Raw genomic sequence first — 22,519 nt, forward strand, 5'->3', positions numbered from 1 at the left:
CCCGTAGGCCTCAGGGACAACCCCCTCCCCTCTGACCGCCTCCACACCGAACTGCAACGCAAGCACAGTGACACTGGCCTACCTTGCAAGGTTGTTGTCAGGAGCGCAAGCAAGATAACCGAGGGCAAGTCAACAACTCCATGCCCCTGCTCTGGCTTATTAAAACACCTGGGTGTTTTAATATGGGGAGGTTAGAGAGGTTGCAATACCCCTTTCCTTGGAGGAAAGATGTTTTGCGGCTAACCAGGAAAGGAGCATGGCGTTTGCCAAATGGTAAACAAAAAACAAGCCCAACATTGGTGGTGTCTTGGGTTGTTAAACTTGGGGAGAGGATGCCTGGCGTTGCAAAGACACCTGCTCTTTCACTCCTGGTGGAGAGTTCCGGGCATCAGCTAGGAGCCCCTGCCCACCTAAGAAGTGAAGGAATCTAGGGATGGATGGGGTTGGAGGAGATCTGGGGACTGTTCTCATCTCTTGAACCGGGAGGTGTTTCCGCCTGGGAGGAGGAGGAGGAGGTGGGATCTAAGGATGGAAACAACCTCCCTCCCGCCCCTCCTCCTCCTCTGTTTACCTCAAGTTTGAATTTTATCTGCGCAACATTAGCTGGAATGCGGACATCGCGGGGGGGGGGGGCGAGGCGCACGCACGCCACGCCGCCCGCAGGAGGGGCGCCCGCCGAGCCCGGTGCGCCCGGAGCCCCGCGCGGAAGCAGCGCCGCCGAGCAGCGCCGCCGCCACCATGGAGCGATCGCCTCTTTAACAAAACAAAAAAAAGGAAAGAATTCCTTTAAAGAATAGCCCGGCCTTCGCTCTGCCTTCCTAGCAGAGCCAGGAGGGGAAACCGGGCAGTGCCAAGAAGAGGTGGCCAAACGAAAACGCAGCGTCTCGGAAACCGACCCAACGCCGAGCGCCATCCTTCCTTGCCCGGGGGATGCGCATCTTTGCCATTTCCTCAATCCTTGCCCCCCCCCCCAACAAATCCTCCCTATAAATAAACTCACCTTCGCGATCCAGGCGCGGGTCTCTCTTCCCAAACAAGATGAAAAAAGGAAGGAAGGGGGGGAGAGAAGGAAATAATTCCCCCCCTCCAAGCAAAAATTCCCAAACCCACGCGGACCCCTTTTTTCCAGCATTGCAGGGGGCTGGACTAGATGATCCTCGGGATCCCTTCCAATCCTATGATGGCCAGGCGCGCGCTCTCCGGCCCGGAGCAGGTGCAATTCCCACGCAGGCTGGCGCGCAAAGTTCCTCTCGCTCCGGGCTGGGGGCGGCCGGCTCTCCTGCTGCCCTAACCCGCAGCGACGCCCCTTCAGCCGGAGCCGCACCGGGTTCCCAGGGCTGCTGCTGCTGCCGGCGCGCCCGAGAACTTTCTCCGCCTCCCCGTGCGCGCCGGCGGCGCCCCGCGCGCCTCTCTCTCGCCGCCGCCCGGCGCTCGGGCACTGCTTCCCTCGCTACAATGTTGTTTCATTATATCGTGGCCATCATGTGACGCCGAGAGGCCTCGCTATGGAAACTTCGGGGACTCCCACGTGACTCTGCAGCAGCGGCAGCAGCAGCAGCGAGCCAAAAAAATAAGGAAAAAGCCAAAACACCAACCCAGAAGCCCCGAACCACACCATCATGTCGCCTAACCCCCGCCGACGCAACACGCCGGGCTGTTTGCAACAGACCACCAGCATCACCAAGTTTTGTCTGGAGGGAAACAAGGAACAACAACAACAGAGGGGGGGTGGGAAACCACACCGAGATCAGAAACAGGAGAGGCACCAGAAGGAATCCAGGGCAGATGCCTTTCCAAAAAGGAAGAGAAGAGGTGTACAGTAATGAGCAAGCACATTTGCAAAAGGGGGGGCGCCCCTGGAGAATTGGGTGCTAGGGGGTCTCTTTAAGCAGCAGGAATAGCTTCCCCAAAAGTTAACAAGTAAAAGGGAATTGATGGGGGAGAATGCATTATTATCCTGTGGAGTAATGCAATGATGATGATGATGATGATGATGATGATGATAATTGATGGGAAATAGGAGTAAATGGGTTGTTTGTTTCCCCCGCCCCCCCAAACAAAAACCTGTCTGTGTTCTGCTTGCTAGGTATCGGCATCACTCGGTTTGCCACAGGGATTGCACAGGGTCTCAGCACAGCCCCTCTGAGCAACTTGGGGAAAGGTGCCTTCTGGCATAAAGAAAATGCAGCTTTGCTCTTCCGCAGCTGTATCGGGCCTTTGCAGTGCTGACAGAAGCAGAAACGAGGAATGAGAAAAACTTGTTTTGTGTCGAAAGAAAGGGGGAGAGAAGTTACAGCCTGAAGCAGACGGGATCTGGAAGATGTGCTCCGCAAAACGTCGCTTCTGTAGAACGCATCGCGCAGTCGATAGTTTTGTTTTAATGCAGGCTCATAAAGTCAAGAAATGTGTGCCCTCTCTTCTCTGGGCCATCCGGTGCGTGGTTTATAGACCTGAACCAAAACTTGAACCTGGTTTATTCCCATGGTTTAGGAGCATAATCTGGAGGCATCATTTTGGCTGCCTCTGGTTTAGAGACTTCAGACATATGCTTTCAGCATCAACTGATGACTTGTTTGTCTTTGCAAGCCCATATTTAAAACCATGGATAGAACATTGATATCCCCTGTGTGACCGGGTTAAAAGGCCCATCTAGTCCAGCATCCTCTTACAGAAGCCAACCAGATGTCTACAGGAAGCCCACGTCAAGCATAAATTATTTTCATCCTTGTCTGCTCACACATTAATGTTCACTGGTTGATGCGTCAGCAAGTGATGAGGCCAATCAGTTTGGTTTCAAGCCGTATAGACATGGAGAAACTGCCTTTCAGTCCCAACACAGCCATGGGTTTATTTCATGGATTTGAACCTGTCTCCCAGTCTCAGCCTTGTTTTGATGTAAAATGGGAATCATGATCTACTTCAGAGTGGTAGCACGGGGACTAATTATATGAGCCGTCAATTAGATGCTGCCTGTAAGATCATTTAGAACATCTAGGGAAATTCTGCTTGTGGCACCGTACCCCACAGAATATCATAGGGTAGTGACCCCAAAACATTCATTTTCTGCTGTTGCCTCTGTACTGTGGATTGCCCTTTCCTTTGCCATAAATGAAGCTGCAACTATTACAGCACTTGCTTCAGGTGTCTAGTAAAGGCTTGTTTTTTTGCCTAGGCTTTCCCTGACCCTTAAGATCAAAATGATGTATTTTATGTGTTTGAATCTTCTGGCTTGGTTTTGTTCACTTTTATCAGTTTTTGTACCATTGCTTTATTATTTTAGATTGTTGTTTTAATGGGCATTGGTTTTATATTGCACATAATATATACTATATACAGTAAGAGGTTTGGAAATGCTTTTAAATCACCAAACATCTTCTTGTCATAAGCTTGAGGAAATACCTGGTTTTTCAATATAAACAAATAATCAGGACTTCATTATCCAGGTCCCTAGAAAATGTGGGCCCATTAATATTTCTGTTAAACTATGCAAAATATGTTATCCCAGTGAAATATTGTGAAGCAGACCCATATTATTTAACTCTCATGCCTTTGATAAATATTAGCAATCACATTTGGAAACGTAACAAAAAAAAAGTGTTTTGTAAGAGTATGGGCAACAGCAAAGTTCCACGTTATCAAGACTTGGGGAAGCTATGTCAAAATTACAATCTGTTAAGGGTTACAATAATGCATTGTATTATGCAAAAATATTAATTTGCTGATAAGTGTTTACTATGGTCCCATATGATGTAATCCTAGATTCCAGAGATGCTGTTTGTTTATTGGATTCTAGGAGTTGTCTCATACTGTAAGACTGTTTCTGTTGATCACAGCAACAACAACCTGTTTCAGTACTAGGTTAATACCTCTCTTGTTTATCCAAATTTCTCCATCTCCACAATGTGTTTTAAGTTTCCACAGTGAGGTTATTTAGCTAATTAGACTTTTGCACTGAGCAGCAAGCTGGAAGGTTCAGTGACGCATCTGAAACAAAACGCCTCCCTTCCACTTAAAAGGTAAAGGGTAAAGGGACCCCTGACCATCAGGTCCAGTCGTGACCGACTCTGGGGTTGCGGCGCTCATCTCGCTTTATTGGCCGAGGGAGCCAGCGTACAGCTTCCGGGTCATGTGGCCAGCATGACTAAGCCACTTCTGGCTAACCAGAGCAGCACACGGAAACACCGTTTACCTTCCCACCAGAGTGGTACCTATTTATCTACTTGCACTTGGACATGCTTTCAAACTGCTAGGTTGGCAGGAGCAGGGACCGAGCAACGGGAGCTCACCCTGTCATGGGGATTCGAACCGCCGACCTTCTGATCGGCAAGTCCTAGGCTCAGTAGTTTAACCCACAGCGCCACCCATTCCACTTAATGTATTGACCCCTTCCACTTAATGTATTGTTATTTCTGAACCTTACTTTTTCCAAGCACCCAGCACATTCTCTCGCACCCACTAAGACATTCCCATTCCCAAATTCTGTGCTGGGGATCTCTTTCAGTGAGATGCAAGAGTAGTCAAAAAATGTGACTGGAAAAACTAAGCTGGCTTGTCATAATTCACCCGCAGCAGTACGATTGCTGGAAAAGCTAGGCCTGGTGCAACACTGATACCCTCCCTAGCCTCTTGCCAGTATATGGGGAGTGTCACTTGGATTTCCAGTGCAACTGAAAGGCATGAGAAAATCTCGGAAGCATCTCACCTGCCCAGAAAGCACTGCCTTGTCCCTGAGCCTTGACTGATTAGTAAGGAGAAGACAACTTTGCCCTAGTCGCAGGGATGAAGAGAGAGGGTTGAGGAAAATCTTTCTGAGCGAAGGCATGCCTCAAATTTTCCTCCATATTTTTTTTAAAATGCCCCAAGTATGAAAAGCTTGGGAAACACAGCGTTCGGAAATCTTGCTTGCCGAAATCTCTGTGCTGCGGAAAGCGGATGGGGCGAGGGTCGGCTGATCTGTGCGGGAGATCAGTCGCGCTGTTGCTGTTCCTACAGTGGTGCTGAAGTTGACTCTGCTCTGCTGAAATAATGTGTCGAAAGGGGAGAGGTGGTCCACCTTCCTAAACTGCTTGCTGGAGTCAGAATCTCCCCCTCTCTCCCTCCAGATCTTCAGCTGCCGGGCCATATGCAAGGAGGCTGCCATTGTGCAGGCCTCAAAAGCTGCAAGGAAGGTCATTGCAGAGATCTCAGATTCCGCTCTCAACCCTACCAAGCCAACGTTTTGCTTGCCTTGACTTGACCCCATATCTGCTGAGCAAACAAAGAGGCCAAGTGGAACTAGGTCAGGCAATTTCGTGTTGATTCAGCCCATAACCCTAATTGCATCGAGTCACATAACAACACATAAGCACATACACACAAATAAACCTCATGAAGAGAAACATGCTGAACCCTATCAGCAAGATTCCTCGTTCTGCGCCCCTGTGACAGCAAATAACGTCGTTATTTTTCCACTTAAAATGTGTATACATTATGGCAGATGTATTGGCGGTTGTTACTGAGGAAGACTGAGTATGTTATTAGTGGGAGAAATGAGACTATCACATTACATGACTTTTTCATATTTTTGGCAGGCACGGCTGTAGAAAAACTACATCGTGCGACAGTCGGATCCCTGCCGCTAATAAGATATTTGGTCTTCTTCAATACGGGTCAGTGCTGGACTTTGGACAGTTAGAGGGAAGAACCATTTTTGTCCCATCTCCTTACAGCAAAAGAGTGACCCCAAGTTTGCAGTCCTTTACCCATTTACCTGGGAGTAAGCCTGAGTTCAATTGCGCTTGTTTCAGAGTAGGCATATATAGGATTGGACTGTAGGTGCTGCATTTAATCCCTGAATCTTTTCCACAAAAGCACTTAGGATCAACCTGGTGCCCCTCATGGGTTTTGGACTCAGATTCTCATTAGCCCCAGCCAGCATAGCAAACGGTCAGATATTAAGTTGAACAACATCTGGAACATACTAGATTTGGGAAGTGTGTGATAGCCAGAGATAAGTATGGTTTTTCCTGATGAAATGTGGACTAACAGATAGTTGCCTCTCCTGCAATCCACTTCTCCTTAAGCTGGGATAGGGAATGCATTTTTTCGGTGATAATCTCTGCTGTGGTGTATGCACCACCTTAAAAAAAGAAGTATAATTTTCACCCCACCCATTTCAGGAGAATTGTTTTCAGTAATTTGCACCAAACTGGCAGCACAAAATCATATGCATGCCTCAGCAGAAATAAGTCCCACTGAGTTCAGTGAGACTAATTCCCAGATAAGTGTGTAATGGTTTGTCACTTCAAACAATCTGGAGAAGGTTCTAGCCTAAACATTACTGAGATCTGGGCCCAGATGAAGAAGACCGATTTCTCCTGCAATTGGGTAGTAAACAGAGAGTTTGCTTTTTACTAGACTTTGTATCTGCACTTGGTGGGAAACTGTATTCTGTTCATCCGGTTGGAACTTTCAGTGGTTTTCATTGTGGTTGACAGAATATGAGGTGTTGGGTATGCAGCTAGGTGGCCTAGCAGGTGTTCATGGAACCAACTAGTGTGTGGTTCTGTTTTGTCCTCAAAGGGCAATCCTAGAGCATGCGTGTGCTGAGCCCAGGAGTAACCCATGAAACGTGGTCCAGAACCAGTCCAGAATCCAAAGGTTCCGCTGGGAGTCAGTCCAACAGGGCCAAGGCAGGTCACAATGCAGGAAGCCAGGCAAGGACAGGTACAGGATCTCAGGCAGGATCTAGCATACAGCAATGTTGCTCCCACAACCTGGGGCAAGGTCCAACAGCCTTTTATCTTTGTCGGGGTAGTGGACGGTCCTGATCCTCCGGCGACTCACCTCCCTGTTTCGCCTGAAGGCAAGCCCTCCTCCTGCAAGTACTCAGGTCTCTCCTTCTCTCAGACCTTAGTCTCTGCAGCTCGGGAGATGTCAGTGGGTTACTAGACCCAGGGGCCGCCTCATCCTCCCCTGACCCAACTGGTAGTGGAGCAGCTGTAAGTGATGGCCCAGCTGAAGGCAACGAGGTAATCCCTGCATCTGGAGCCAGGGCAGGCTCAGGGCCCTGACTCGGCCCAGCTGGTGTTTGTTGCAGGGGAACCTGTGCAGACTGGGACTTCAGGATCAGGCCCCAGACTAGGTTCAGATGATGCCTGAGGCAAAGGATCCGGTGCGGACTGAGACTCCTCTTGTTCCGAGTCCGAGCCCGAGTCCCAGGCCATCACAGTGCAGATGGCTGGCAGTTCTGCAGAGCATCTGTGTCCCCCCTAGCAAAGTTCTTCAAGGCTCCGTCTTGTCCCCAGGTAGTGGAGGAACAACCGTGATGGTTAAACTAGAACCACAGAATTGTAGAGTTGGAAGGGACTCCGAGGGTCGGTCATCTAGTCCAACCCCCCTAAAATGCAGGTATCTCAGCTCAAGCATCCATGGCTGATGGTCTCCCAACCTCTGCTTCAAAAGGAGAGTCCACCACCTCCCATGGGATACCATTCCACCATGTCCCATATCTACCTTTCTATCACCATGATGATATTGACAGTTTCATTTTCCTAGCCTAGGACCCTCGTACCTACGGGACCGCCTTTCCTGGTATGCCCCACGGAGGACCTTAAGGTCTGCAGATAATAACACCCTGAAGATCCCAGGCCCCAGGGAGATTAGACTGGCCTCGACCAGAGCCAGGGCCTTTTCGGCCGTGGCCCCAGCCTGGTAGAACGCTCTCTCACAAGAGACCAGGGCCCTGCAGGATTTGACATCTTTCCACAGGGCCTGCAAGACGGAGCTGTTCCGCCAGGCCTTTGGTCGGGGTTCAGTCTGATTCTTTTCTTTCTGTATAAGAACAAGCATTAAAGAGGCCTCCTAGCCCCCTCACAGGTCCTTTATAAGACCAGTGGTAACAGTTGGCCCTAGAGAATATTAACCACTCTCAATTTTACCCATTCACTGCCATCTGTCCAGATTTTAATTTGCTCTGAACTAATTTTAAGATGTATTTTAATTAATTGATTGCCTGTTCTTATGTTCTTACGTTCTTTGTATACTCTGTTAGTTTTATGATGTTAGCTGCCCTGAGCCTGGCTCCAGCCAGGGAGGACCGGGTACAAATAAAAAAGTATAATAATATTGTTATTATTGAATTCACCGTGTTATGTAACGTAAACATGCTGATATGTTTGGAAAGGCCCACTGGGTCTTGAAACTTGAGGCCCTGCAGTAAGGGAGAATTTCCTATCGTTCTGTGATAGCTGCCTGTTCAGCTTTTCCTTGACAACAAGGGAAAGGGAAGCTGCAAAGTTGCTTATTCATCTTCTCTCTGTGTTCTTTTAAATGGGAGGCTTTTAAAACACCCTTAAGCAAGGTCACGAAAGCAAATTAAGCACAGCCAAGCCAAAGCTGTTTCCCACACCCCCATTCTCAACCCAAAAAACCCCAGTACTAATTTTGCTGCGTCATATCCAGTGGGCAGAGGAGAGAATTACCTGATCACAAGATCTGTGCAGGATTAGAGCGTGGCGGAAGAAATGCCAGCCAGGGAGAAGACAGCCGGCAGCACAGATGAAACTCCGAGCTGCTTCAGGGGTGCTTCTGCTGCCGAAAGGACTTCAATAGAGGAGAGAGAGAGGAGAGACAACGCTGTGATTTCCAGGCACTCCCTGAGTTTTCCCTAGGATGGTGGGAGATTGGCATGGAGCAAGGAAGCAGCAGCAGCAGCAGCAAATGATTCATAGCCAGGGCTTCGCTGGCTGATCTGCACAGCTTTATCTTATCCTCTCAAGCCAAAGCATTTCAGGTTTCAGCCAAGAAGGGAAAGAGGAAAACAAAACAATGCGTCCCTTTAAAAGAAAAAGAAAAAACAGAATCTCGTTTTGGATATTTTTTTTCCTTTTGCTCGTAGTGTTTTGGAGGCCCTTGGACGGATTTTTGTTGTTGCTGCTGCTGCCGCCGTCCTCTCCTCTGCCCAAACTAAAACCAAAACTAAAATAAATAAATAAGAGGGCTTGTTATAAAACCATTTCAGCCCTGCCTTCTGAGCCTATTTAGTTGCGTTTCTCTTTCTTCAGTGGCGGTGCAAAAAAAAAAAAAAAACAGAAAGAAAACAAATTACCTGGAAAAGTGTTCAGTCAGAAGCCGGAGGAAAAAAAGAGAAATCTGGAAAATTGTGCCCCAGGGCCCTCAAAAGTCATGAATTCGACACAATGCGGTCCTGGCCCAAGATATTTTGAGGCCTGAGGTGCTGGGAAATCCAAGTGGCGGCCCCTTCCGCTGGTTAACAAGGGGCCCAGTGTCCACAGCGAACTTCTCCTGTCCCTCATTTAAGTGAATGGGAGTTGCCCTTGTGTGTCTTGAACACAGTGAGATATAGGGAGCCTCTGGCCTTCCCTTTTGTTAATGGGACTCCAACTCCCATCATCCACAGCCAGCATGGCTGATGGTCACGGGAGTTGAAGCCCCAACAGCTGCTGGAGAGCCATATGTCCTCGAACCCTGCCTTAAGCTGTTTTTCTAGGAGAAGGCGAGAGATGTGTACAAGGAGGTTTCAGCTACAGGAAATTCTATAGTGTTAAGCCCATCTTCAGTTTTTCTTTAACATTCAGAGACGTCCCCTTCCCAGAGAATTGTTCTCTGCCTTCCACTGGTGTCGTTAGGGGAAACCAAAATCTGTTAGCCTGGGCAGTTTGCATCATGGTTTTGTTCCCACTGAGAATGACGCCTGAAAGTGGTCTTCGCCGAGTTAATAAACTCGCAGCTCTGCTATGCCGCTTAATAAATACTTGCACGACCAGGTGCGCCTCCTCTATATTAAAAGAAGTTCTTTGCACCTAGAAAAATAGCATTTCAGGGAGGAGGTGAGGATGAAACGCTGCTTTTATGCTCTCTGTCTCCCCCTCCTAGTAGGGATATTTGATCCCTTTCTGACAGCTGAACTCATCTGTATGTTTTGGCAAGAACTTCCGATCATGAAAGGGGACACCAGCGTATCACACGCCCTGCCTGGTGGAGTCATGCAAGCTACTTTGGGGCTTGTTTACATTATCAGTTATGCTGCAATAACTGAGTTATGTCCACTTCTGATGGTGCTTACAAGACCAAAGGTTACTCAGAGACTGAAAACGGTTGAGAGCATGTGTGTGTGAGAGAGAGAATGAGAGCGAGATAATATGAATGACTGCAGTGCCATTGCACAGAAAAGCAAATAGTGCCTTGGCTTTCATTGACAACCGTGTTAAGACAGGTGTAACATCCCTCTAGATCTGTTAAGGCTAGTTTCACCTGATCTACTCCAAATGGAACTTCTTCCGGGCACAAACTCAGAAACAAACAAACAAAAAACCTGCTATGTAGCTTTTGGGAGCGTTTCAGATCTGACCTGGAGAAATGCTGGCCGAGGACCATGGTGATTGGCTAGCATCTGGGACATCACCAACACAGCACTTTCTTCCCCACCAGCCCCCAATTCTCAAAGCAGTTTTGCAAATAATTGCAATGTGTATATTTAATGTTTTGCTATCATTTGCAGCTAGCTCCTGCTGGGCTGAAGCTTGCAAGCTGTGTACATAATCTCTGTATAATTGTTATTATACTATATATATAAAAAGGTAAAGGACACTGGACGGTTAAGTCCAGTCAAAGGCGACTATGGGGTTGTAGCGCTCATCTCGCTTTCAGGCCGAGGGAGCCAGCGTTTGTCCACAGATAGCTTTCTGGGTCATGTGGCCAGCATGACCTAACTGCTACTGGCGAAACAGAACACCGTGACGGAAACCAGAGCACTCGGAAATGTTGTTTACCTTCCCGTCACAGCGGTACCTATTTATTTACTTGCACTGGCATGCTTTCGAACTGCTAGGTTGGCAGGAGCTGGGACAGAGCAACGGGAGCCAGATGGGCGGGGTATAAATAATAAAATTATCATCATCATTATTATTATTATTAATACTTCAAACCGGCAAGCCCAAAAGGCGCAGTGGTTTAGACCACAGCGCCACCCGTGTCTTATTATTATATATCCACCTGAAGAGTCAAGCCCTCTGCCTGCCACCCAAAGGTGGGGTGTGGATCAGGTAAACCTGGAGACAAGGTAAAATCTGGAGGTGTGGCAGCCGCAGCTCCCATGGAGGAGGTGGAACCTCTTAACTCCATAATTCTGGTGCTCAGAAGCTTGCACTGACTGCCCAAATTGTACCAGATGAGATTCAAGGTTGTTTACAATGAAGAAGCCAAGTTACAGGGAACCAGGCCGAGGGCCTTCTCGGTAGTGGCACCCGCCCTGTGGAATGCCCTCCGACCAGATGTCAAAGAGGACAACAACTACCAGACTTTTAGAAGACATTGATGCATTACTGTATTTATGCATTACCACCTAATCCCTTACTTCCCTGTCTGATCACTGGGGTCTTCAGAGGAGTCACTGGTGGTTCCGCCATGTACAGTTCATATCCATTGGGATTGTGGGCAGAACTTCATAGCACTCCCGGTTGAACTTCCACTGCCCGATGAGAGCTTATTTCAGCAGGCATTTTTGCCGAAGTTTGACGTTCATATTTTCAGCCCTTTTCCTATATTGTGTTTCTCGTACACGGCTAAGGGGTGATTGTAGTTAAGTGGCATGTACGGTAAATTCTTCAAACAAACAGCATAAAATAAAACAGAAATAGCAGGGCATGATGCAGGAATATAGAAATAAAAAGAAAGGATTCCTTAATCCTATGGGGTTTCAAAAGAAATACAAGGTTCCACCCTGGTGTTCATTAAACATTTTTATTCTGACCTTGGAGCAGAAAAACAACAACCATGTTGATGTGTAGTAGATCACAATCTTTATTTTCATTCTGAGCAGCTGGCTGGTAGTCTGTGAGCAGGGAACCCATTACTGATGCCAAGGGCTTACTTACATTTTAATTGATGTGAAACATTTTTAATGACAAAGTAAGAAGGACACTTCAAGAAGGACACTGACAAACTGGAACGTGTCCAGAGGAGGGCAACCAAAATGGTCAAAGGCCTGGAAACGATGCCTTATGAGGAACGGCTAAGGGAGCTGGGCATGTTTAGCCTGGAGAAGAGGAGGTTAAGGGGTGATATGATAGCCATGTTCAAATATATAAAAGGATGTCACATAGAGGAGGGAGAAAGGTTGTTTTCTGCTGCTCCAGAGAAGCGGACACGGAGCAATGGTTCCAAACTACAAGAAAGAAGATTCCACCTAAACATTAGGAAGAACTTCCTGACAGTAAGAGCTGTTCGACAGTGGAATTTGCTGCCAAGGAGTGTGGTGGAGTCTCCTTCTTTGGAGGTCTTTAAGCAGAGGCTTGACAACCATATGTCAGGAGTGCTCTGATGGTGTTTCCTGCTTGGCAGGGGGTTGGACTCGATGGCCCTTGTGGTCTCTTCCAACTCTATGATTCTATGATTCTATGATTCTAGTATTAGTAGTAATAATAATTTTTATACCTCACCCATCTGGCTGGGTTTCCCCAGCCACTCTGGGCGGCTCCCAACAGAATATTTAAAACGATAAAACATCAAACATTAAAAACCTCCCTAAACAGAGCTGCCTTCAGATGTCTTCTACAAGTCAGATGGTTGTTTATCTCCTTGACATCCAATGGGAGGGCGTTCCACAGGACAGGCGCCACCACCGAGAAGGCCCTCTGCCTGGTTCCCTGTAGCCTCACTTCTCACAGTGAGGGAACCGGCAGAAGGCTCTCGGTGCTGGACCTCAGTGTCCGGGCTGAACGATGGGGGTGGAGACGCTCCTTCAGGTATACTGGCCTGAAGCCGTTTAGGGCTTCAAAGGTCAGCAGCAACACTTTGAATTGTGCTCGGAAACGTACTGGGAGCCAATGTAGGTCTTTTAGAACCGGTGTTATGTGGTCTGGGCGGCCACTCCCAATCAAACTATTGGGTGGTTGCTTTTCACACCAGTGTGTCAAAGCAAGAGCGCTGTTGTGTTCCACTTCTGCTTCTGGGCTTCCCATCTGGCTGGCCCCTGTGAGAATGGGGTGCCCACCCATGAGGTAAGGTGGGGTTCTCCCATCAATGAGTACTTGCCCCAAACTTGAGTCTTGGTGTCTAGATTTCCAACCCCTTAGATAGTCCTTGATGCTGCAGTACAGTGGTACCTCAGGTTACATATGCTTCAGGTTACATACGCTTCAGGTTACAGACTCCGCTAACCCAGAAATAGTGCTTCAGGTTAAGAACTTTGCTTCAGGATGAGAACAGAAATGATGCTCCGGTGGCGCGGCAGCAGCAGGAGGCCCCATTAGCTAAAGTGGTGCTTCAGGTTAAGAGCAGTTTCAGGTTAAGAACGGACATCCAGAACGAATTAAGTACTTAACCTGAGGTACCACTGTATATAGCTTCACTTTTACAAGTGCTCTGTTGGGTACCAACTTTTTCTAGCCTAACCAGACCATCCACCCGGTATCCCTGTTTTTCAGGGACAGTCCCAGATTTACAGAAGCCATCCTGGTTTCTGATTTGATCCTGGAATGTCCCGCTTTTCCTTAGGACATCCCTATTTTCATCGGAGAAATGTTGGCGGCTGTGGAGTTATCCAATTCCCCGAGCCATCTGAAGGCAGCCCTGTTTAGGGAAGTTTTTGAATGTTTAATATTTTTATATATGTTAGAAGCCACCCAGAGTGGCTTCGGTAACTCAGATGGGCAGAGTAGAAATAATAAAGAAGTTGTTGTTGTTGTTGCTGCTGTTGTTGTGGACTAAGACATCTCTATTTCCATCAGAGAAATGTTGGAGGGGACGGAGTTATGCAACCCCCAAGCCAAGGAGATAAGTAACTATACAACCTTTAGAAGACATTATATAGGAAAGTTTAGGAAAGTTTTTAAATGATTAGTGTGAAATAAAAAAAATTAAGTCTTATATATAATAATAAATGTTCATGGATGTGCTAGGCAAACACGTACATAAATGTATGGGCCACATGTCTGAGGCAGCACAGGAGCCCTGGAGCCATTTTGGCTCCCAAACTGACCAAATGTTTTCTCTGCAGGGTCAAAGGAAAATGGAAAAGCCTCCCCATTGTCTTTTCATTCACAAAACCTGTCTTCATATCTGTGTATGAATAGGGTGAGCCTGTGACCTGGCTCAGGAACTAAGTATTTGTCACTACAAAAGACTGGCCAGGCTCCCCAGGGTATCCAATCAAGGAAGCATTAACAGGTAACCTGCCAGACAGGAGATAAAAAGACAGGAGATAAACAACGCACTCAGATTTCTGCTGTAGACCACCCTTTCTGTGATGTAGGTATGATGTATCTGGGGGTGGTCTTGGACTCCAAGGCGGGCAATTTAAAATGTCTATATAAGGGCGGACACACCTTTGTTCTGGGTTCGTCCTCCTTTCCTGTGTGTGAGGGGAGCACCCTGTTGCAACAGTTCAATAAAGATCAGGCGTACGAGCTGCTTTGCTTCTCAATATTCTCTGGTTGGCCTCTGTTCTTTTCTCTGACTGATGAAGAACCTGCAAAGGACTCTATAAGGGCTCTTGTGTCCCCCATAAGGGAATGAGGGCAGATTTTCGTTTATTACAGAATTTTATTGTGTTTTTATATATGTTGGAAGCCGCCCAGAGTAGCTGGGGCAACCCAGTCAGAGGGGCCGGGTATAAACAACAACAACAGACGTGCCCAAGGATTAAGGCTTTCTGGGAAATGATTTATAATGAAATGAAAAAGGTATTTAAATATACCTTCCTGAAGAAACCAGAGGCCTTTCTTCTGGGCATTGTCGGCCAATTGGTGCCAAAGAAGGACAGAACTTTTTTTATGTACGCTACAACAGCAGCAAGAATACTTATAGCAAAGTATTGGAAGACACAAGATTTACCCACTTTGGAAGAATGGCAGATGAAGATGATGGACTATATGGGACTGGCAGAAATGACTGGCAGAATCCGGGACCAGGGAGAAGAGGCGGTGGAAGAAGATTGGAAGAAATTTAAAGACTATTTACAGAAATATTGCAAAATTAATGAATGTTAGAATGATGTTGGATAGAAATTAAGTGGTTTCCAGCTGTAATGCTTTAAGAATATGGAAGAAGGGTATAATTAGGTAAAAAAAATAACTAAAATGGTGTTGGATTGGAAATAAGTGGTATTGGCAACAAAGTTAATAAGAATATGCAAAAACGAATTGATAATGGATGAAATTACTGAGTTATAAAATGTTAAGTTATAGAGATAAGATAAATGAAAGAGGGTAAGGATTTGCTGATTTGATTATTTAAATGGGAATACAAGAAGGGGAGGTGTGAGGAAGTCAAAGAAACAAGCAAATGAGTTTTATGTTATGAAAAATAATTGTTTTTAATTTTTCTTGTTTTTTTCTCTATGTTTTACTTATTTTTTATTTTTTATTTTTATTATTATGTGTTTTTGTATATTTGTCTTTGTAAAATCTTAATAAATATTTCTTAAAAAAATAAAATAAACAACAACAACAGAATGGGACGTCCCTATTTTCATCAGAGAAATGTTGGAGGGTGCGGAGGTATGCAACCCCTGAGCCAAGGAGATAAGTAACTATACAACCTTTCAAAGATATCTGAAGGCAGCCGTGAATAGGGAAGGCTTTAAAAAAAAGTTTAATGTTTTGTTATGTTTTTATATGTGTTGGAAGCAGCCTGGAGTGGCTGGGGCAATCCAGTCAGATGGGTGGAATATTATTATTATTATTATTATTATTATTATTATTATTATTATTATTACAGTCATACCTTGGGTTACAGACACTTCAGGTTGCATTTTTTCTGGTTGCGGACCGCTGAAACCCAGAAGTACCGGAACGGGTTACTTCCGGGTTTCAGCGGTCGTGCATGCGCAGAATAGCTAAATCGCGCTTTGCGCATGTGCAGATGCACCGAATCGCAACCCATGCATGCGCAGATGCACCGCTGCGGGTTGTAGACACTGCAGGTCGCGATCGTGCATGCCGCACGGTTCACGTTCGCAACCCAAGCGTCCACCGTATTATTAAATAGGGTGCCCTTATTTTCCTCAGTGAAATGTCGGAGGGTGTGCCACAGATGCCTGGAAGAGAGATTGGCATGTTCTGCCTCGGCAGTTCAGAGTAGCAGGAACATCTTGGCAACCACGTAATAGGGAGCAGCAAAGGAAAAGAATGCCTGGTGTGCAGAAACCAGAAATAAAAACCCATGTCCCCACGATATTTCAAAACAAAGATAGGGTCCTCCCCAGTGTCTAAAAGATGTGGGGAGCAAGACGAGTTGTGATGTGCGAGGTCACAGCTAAGGATTTTAGGGGAGGGGGGAACTGTGGATTGTTTTCTTTCCAGCAGGCTGTCAACAATGAAGTCAAATAAAGCTCTGTTTACAAGCAACAGGCAGGGATTATCCTTCTCATTCCTAAAGTGACGCAGCAACAGCTGAGCACAGGGCTGTTTCTGCTTCTATCTATCCAGTACTGATAAGGGGGAAATAATGACCCGCTCCCTGCTGCGTGACTTAAGTGCTCAGTCACTTTTTGAAGCGGCTCCAAAGCTAACATAGCATCCTGCCCCACTCTGGGATACTGTTGCTGGTTTACCTCCCTGGACCACCCATGAAACCACAAGCGAGCTGTTGCATTCTACTTACTTATCGAAGGAGACGCCACCGCCATTCCCTCAAGGTGTGTTGGACTACGGTGTCTGCAGAGGCACACATTTTTGAGGGGGTGCAACCAGGTGCCCCCACGACAGGCACGGATCCTGAGTTGCAGTGGCGGGCAGGTTGGTCTAGTGGGCAGGTGGACGGAGGCAGCGGGCGAGGAGCCTGTTGGAGGTGGGCTCCGTTCACCCTCTGTGCGGGCCCCCTGCTGCAAAACCCCACCCCAGCTGCCCAGTCCATCTGGAGGATACAAAACTTGTCCTGCCCCGGGCGCCGGCAACCCAAGCTACGCCACCGAGCATCCGTTAGTTATGTATTCCATTGTTGTTGTTGTTGTTTAGTCATTTAGTCGTGTCCGACTCTTCGTGACCCCATGGACCAGAGCACGCCAGGCACTCCTGTCTCCCACTGCCTCCCGCAGTTTGGTCAGACTCATGCTGGTAGCTTCGAGAACACTGTCCAACCATCTCGTCCTCTGCCATCCCCTTCTCCTTGTGCCCTCCATCTTTCCCAACATCAGGGTCTTTTCCAGAGAGTCTTCTCTTCTCATGAGATGGCCAAAGTATTGGAGCCTCAGCTTCAGGATCTGTCCTTCCAGTGAGCACTCAGGGCTGATTTCCTTCAGAATGGATAGGTTTGATCTTCTTGCAGTCCATGGGACTCTCAAGAGTCTCCTCCAGCACCAGAATTCAGCCTTCTTTATGGTCCCGCTCTCACTTCCATACATCACTACTGGGAAAACTATAGCTTTAACTATATGGACTTTTGTTGGCAAGGTCTGCTTTTTAAGATGCTGTCTAGGTTTGTCATTGCTTTTCTCCCAAGAAGCAGGCGTCTTTTAATTTCATGACTGCTGTCACCCTCTGCAGTGATCATGGAGCCCAAGAAAGTAAAATCTCTCATTGTTAGCCTGCCTTTACTCCAAGGAGTTCATGGTGGCGTGTGTGGCTTCTCGCCTCCTTCCCGTTTTATCCCCACAGCAACCCTGTGAGCTTGGTCTAGGAGGCAGGGACTGGCCCAAGATCACAGGTGAGTTTCTTTTCTTTTTTAAAATAGTTTTTTTTTTATTTCTGATATATAACCATTACATACACACACACAAAGAGTTACAGAAACAAAATCTCAACTCGCTCTCCTCCAGGACGGATCCAATTAAGTCCAATCTGTGATTTTGGTAGCTGCCATTCTTCAGGGTTATCAGCAAAGTGTGGTTTTTTCCATAAGGATGCCATAGCTCAACAAAACCGTCTACATCATTTGTCTCATTCAATGCATGTAATCTCTTTGTTAATTGTTCTGACGCAGGAATAGACCATAGATTCTGTTTCCAACGAGAGATACGCAGATGTTCCAATCCTTTCTGATTCTGTGCCACTGGTAGGCGTGCCACTGCTAAAAGCAAATGAATTATCTCTTTATAACAAAGGTCAAGTTGCCCTTCTTTAAAACTAGTTAACAATCCCAAATGGGGTACATTCCACAGGCTGACCTGCAAAATAGGTTATTTCTGCAAACACCCTCTGCCAGAAGGGCTTTAGAGGTTCACACGACCTGGTGAGTTTTGTGTTTGAATGGGGATTTGAACCCTGAACTCCCCGGTCCCTAGTCTAGGCATCATCCTGTGTTCATTCCTTCAGCTCTGCAGTCCCAGGGTAAGAGCTGGTTTCAGGTGATGTGGGTGTGCTCATCACTCCAAAAACCCACCTGTTGTGATGCTCAAAGTGTAAGCGCGGAAATCAGACAAACGACTTGCTAAGTCTGTTTCATGGTTTCTATCCGCCTGAGGACCCACTGCTGCAAATCCTGGGGGCATGTCTTTATTTTATCACCCAATAGTTTGCAATTCAGAGACTGCAATCTGTGGGCACACCTGGGTTATCCAAGACCACAAAACAAATGTGTTTATACCTGCGTGTGTATGCATGTGTTGCGAGTCTAATATCTCATCTTAAAATAGCAGTGATTAAAGCAGAGTAGGAGGCAAGCTGTGACGTCTCTCTGCTGGGGAAAAGGCAGAGGAGTTGCGAAGTCTCTGGGCTTCTGAAAGACAAAAATTGTCACTACCAGCAAAATGTTTCCATGTCTCCGTCTCTGCTCAGCACGAAGTCCAGTTTAGCTTCTTCTAAGACACGGTGGCCCAAACAAACAAACATTATAAAATCAATACCAGATAATACACACATTATGACAGCCCGTAATTAAGTCAGAGGATTCTAACCCTTTGGATTTTATTTTTAAAAAGGCAGTGAGGGATGCCATTTTGTAGAAGGGAAAAGTGCAACTGAAGCTAGAAGATCCGCAGTGGGAAAGACTTCAACACAGGAAGGCCTTTAAAGTGAGAATGGCAGGTGGAAACTTAGAAGAGGATCCAGGAAAGAAGAAAACAGAGGAAGGGAAAGGAGGAAAGATATTTAACTGCTGTGCGTGTGAAAAAGGTAACAAAAAAGAGGGAGGGACAAAACAGCTGAAATAAAAAATTTAAGGTCATACACACACACACATATGTTCATAAATGTGCTGGCCAGGCGCATACATAGATATGTGGACCACATGTCTGGAGCAGCACAGGAAGACCCCCCTGAAACCATTTTGACTCCCAAACTGACCAAATGTTTTCTCTGCAAGGAGGGAGGAGGTGAGGGAAGCTTCCCATTGTCTCAGGAATTGGGAAATCACCATCTCAAAGGAATGGCCAGACTACCAGGAGAGGCAATCAGATAAGGCATTATCATATAACCTGGCAGACAGGAAAAACAACGACATTCAAATTTCTGTTGTAGACCGCCCATTATGTGATGTAGGTATGATGTTTGGGGGTGGTGGTCTTGAGCTACACCCTTTCTGCGATGTATGTATGATGTTTCTAGAGGTGATCTTGGACTCCAGGGCGGGCAATTTAAAATGTCTATATAAGGGCGAGCACACCTGGGTTCTGGGTCCTCCTCCTTTCCTGCGTATGAGGGGAGCGCCCTGTTGCAACAGTTCAATAAAGATCAGGCTTGTGAGCTGCTTAGCTTCTCAATATTCTCTGGTTGGCCTCTGTTATTTTCTCCGACCGATGGAGAACCTACAAAGGACTCTATAAGGGCTCTTGTGTCTCCCATAAGGGAATGAGGGCAGATTTTGTTTATTACACAGCTAATTCTAATTCCACGTTAGCTCAGGTTGTCTTAGAATCATACAACTGCACAGCCAGAAGGGATCCTGAGGTAAAACTAGTCTCACCCTCTGCAATGCTGGAATCACACCTAAAGAATCCCTGACAGATGGCCATCCAAACTCTGCTTCAAAAGCTCCCATGAAGGAGAGGCCACCATCTCTGAAAGCCCTTGAGATGTTTGAAGATGGCTATCCTATCCCTTGCCCATATTTTATCAGTGTGGGGTCTTCATTTTAAGACTGAGAGTTCTCCTCTTCTCCAGGCTGAACATCTTCAGCTCTCTCAACCGTTCCTCATAAGTCTTGGTTTCCAGAACCTTGATCATTTGGGTCGCCCTCCTCTGAACAGCTTCCAGCCTGTCAATACCCATGGTATACTTGTTGACCAAACGTTTTGCAGCCATTTTGTGGTGGCTTTTTGTGGGCCGCACAGATAAGCTCTTTGAGTCTTCTCTGAGGAATGCAAACTTTCCGTGAAGCCTCTTCATTTATAAGATGGCACTAGAAGAAGAGGGATCCATGTGGCGCTGTGGTCTAAACCACTGAACCTAGGGCTTGCCGATTGGAAGGTTGGCGGTTTGAATCCCCGCGACGGGGTGAGCTCCCATTGCTCGGTCCCAGCTCCTGCCAACCTAGCAGTTCGAAAGCACGTCAAAGTGCAAGTAGATAAATAGGTACCGCTCCGGCGGGAAGGTAAACGGCGTTTCCATGTGCTGCTCTGGTTCGCCAGAAGCAACTTAGTCATGCTGACCACATGACCCGGAAAAACTGTCTGCAGACAAACTCCTGCTCCCTCGGCCAGTAAAGCGAGAGGAGCGCCGCAACCCCAGAGTCGTTCGCGACTGGACTTAACTGTCAGGGGTCCTTTACCTTTACTTTTTTACTAGAAGAAAAAGAAGCCCTCTTGAACAGCTGGCTTTAAAATGATGGTACCTGGAATACTAAAGGTCTGTATAGTTAAAGCTATGGTTTTCCCAGTAGTGATGTATGGAAGTGAGACCTGGACCATAAAGAAGGCTGATCGCCGAAGAATTTACGCTTTTGAATTCTGGTGCTGGAGGAGACTCTTGAGAGTCCCATGGACTGCAAGAAGATCAAACCGATCCATTCTGAAGGAAATCAGCCCTGAGTGCTCACTGGAAGGACAGATCCTGAAGCTGAGGCTCCAAGACTTTGGCCACCTCATGAGAAGAGAAGACTCCCTGGAAAAGACCCTGATGTTGGGAAAGATGGAGGGCACAAGGAGAAGGGGACGACAGATGACGAGATGGTTGGACAGTGTTCTCGAAGCTACCAGCATGAGTCTGACCAAACTGCGGGAGGCAGTGGAAGACAGGAGTGTCTGGCATGCTCTGGTCCATGGGGTCACGAAGAGTCGGACACGACTAAACGACTAAACAACAACAACAATTTGGCATACGAAGCCAGGGAGAGGCGTTCCAGGAGTCGGCTCAAGTTGGTGAAGTGGAAAAGAACAAGGGTGTTAAAAACAAAACAACTGCTCAGCAAGAGAAAGGAAGAAGAATGAGCCTGAGCTTGGGAAACCTCTGAACTTTCTGGGGGGAGCACAAAGGGGGAAACAAGAGAAGAATCTCCATGTGTAACCAGTGTGGCATGTCAGACTAGGACCTTAGAACCCTAGAATCATAGAGTTGAAGGGACCTTGAGGGTCATCTAGTCCAACCCCATGCAATTTCAAGAACATGCAGCTGTCTCTTACGGGGATCAAACCTGCAACCTTGGCATTATGAGCACCGCGCTCTAACCAATTGAGCTATCCAGCTGCTGAGTTGAAACAAAGCTGTCTGTGTTAGTCCCTGTCTGAACTACACAGTGGTACGATCCTAGCGTTCCCTGGGGCGAAGAAGGGGCTGTTCACAATTCCTAGCTTGGTATAAGAGTCAATCCCTCTTCCCAGGGAACTCTGGGAATTGTGGCTCTGGGAGGGGAATAGGGGTCTCCTAGGAACTCTCAGCACCCTTAACAAACTACAGCTCCCAGAATTCTTTGGGGAAAACCACTGCTATTTAAAGTGCTGTCATTCTGCTTTAAATGTAGGACGCAGAGGGAGGGCCTAATTTCTCTCATCCCACCATTCAGGCAACAGTCTGCCTGGTTAATTCCATTTTCTTTTATCGGGAGGTTTATGTACGAGTTGCCCCGCTCTCGTTTCATGACATTTCTCTTCTCCCCTCGTTTTAAGAGCTCCGTCGCTTGCCTTCATGTGAGAATGAGGTAATGCTACAAAGCTTCCGCTCTTCCAGTAAAGAGCGAAAACTTAACACCTTGGTAAATCTTCTGCCGAGCAGCGATGACAAAACCAGGCCTTAAGGGACATGGCTGGAAAGCAAGGAGTTTGCAGCGTGTCACACGACGGGCTTGACCAACCTAGTCCTCACCCAGAGCTACAATTCCCAGAGTTCCATGGGAAAAGGAATGGGTTGTCGAACCACTTTGGGAACTGTAGGTCTCTGAGGGGAACAGCATCCTGAACAAACTGCTGCTCCTGGGATTCTTGAGGCGAAGAGCCATGGCTGCTTAAGGTGTATTAATAGTGCATTCAAGTAATGGCTGCTTAATAGTGCATTCAAAGCACTGTACAGTGGTACCTCGGGTTAAGTACTTAATTCGTTCCGGAGGTCCGTTCTTAATCTGAAACTGTTCTTAACCTGAAGCACCACGTTAGCTAATGGGGCCTCCCGCTGCCGCCGCGCCACCAGAGCACGATTTCTGTTCTCATCCT

The 22,519-nt window shown here is 47.0% G+C and overlaps 1 protein-coding gene across 11 annotated transcripts in view; it reads right to left on the bottom strand.

Annotated features, from left to right (window-relative positions):
- Positions 1–9,836, bottom strand: part of LOC310743024 (endonuclease domain-containing 1 protein-like) — a 162,082-nt gene extending 152,246 nt beyond the window's left edge. For 4 of the 11 annotated variants that reach the window (XM_083573087.1, XM_083573075.1, XM_083573088.1 and 1 more), the window contains exons 1-2: positions 8,463–9,061; positions 1,001–7,315 (exon numbers count right to left, since the gene is read on the bottom strand). The gene's annotated coding sequence lies outside the window, so the exon portion shown is untranslated. Of the gene's footprint in view, position 1; positions 119–1,000; positions 7,316–8,462; positions 9,064–9,088 lie in introns of those variants that run through there. The other 7 variants (XR_014538776.1, XM_083573080.1, XM_083573076.1 and 4 more) reach the window with 4 other exon arrangements.
- Positions 9,837–22,519: the final 12,683 nt, after the last annotated feature.

Source organism: Podarcis filfolensis, assembly GCF_964270895.1.
Source record: "Podarcis filfolensis genome assembly, chromosome: 10".
Lineage (NCBI taxonomy): Eukaryota > Metazoa > Chordata > Lepidosauria > Squamata > Lacertidae > Podarcis > Podarcis filfolensis.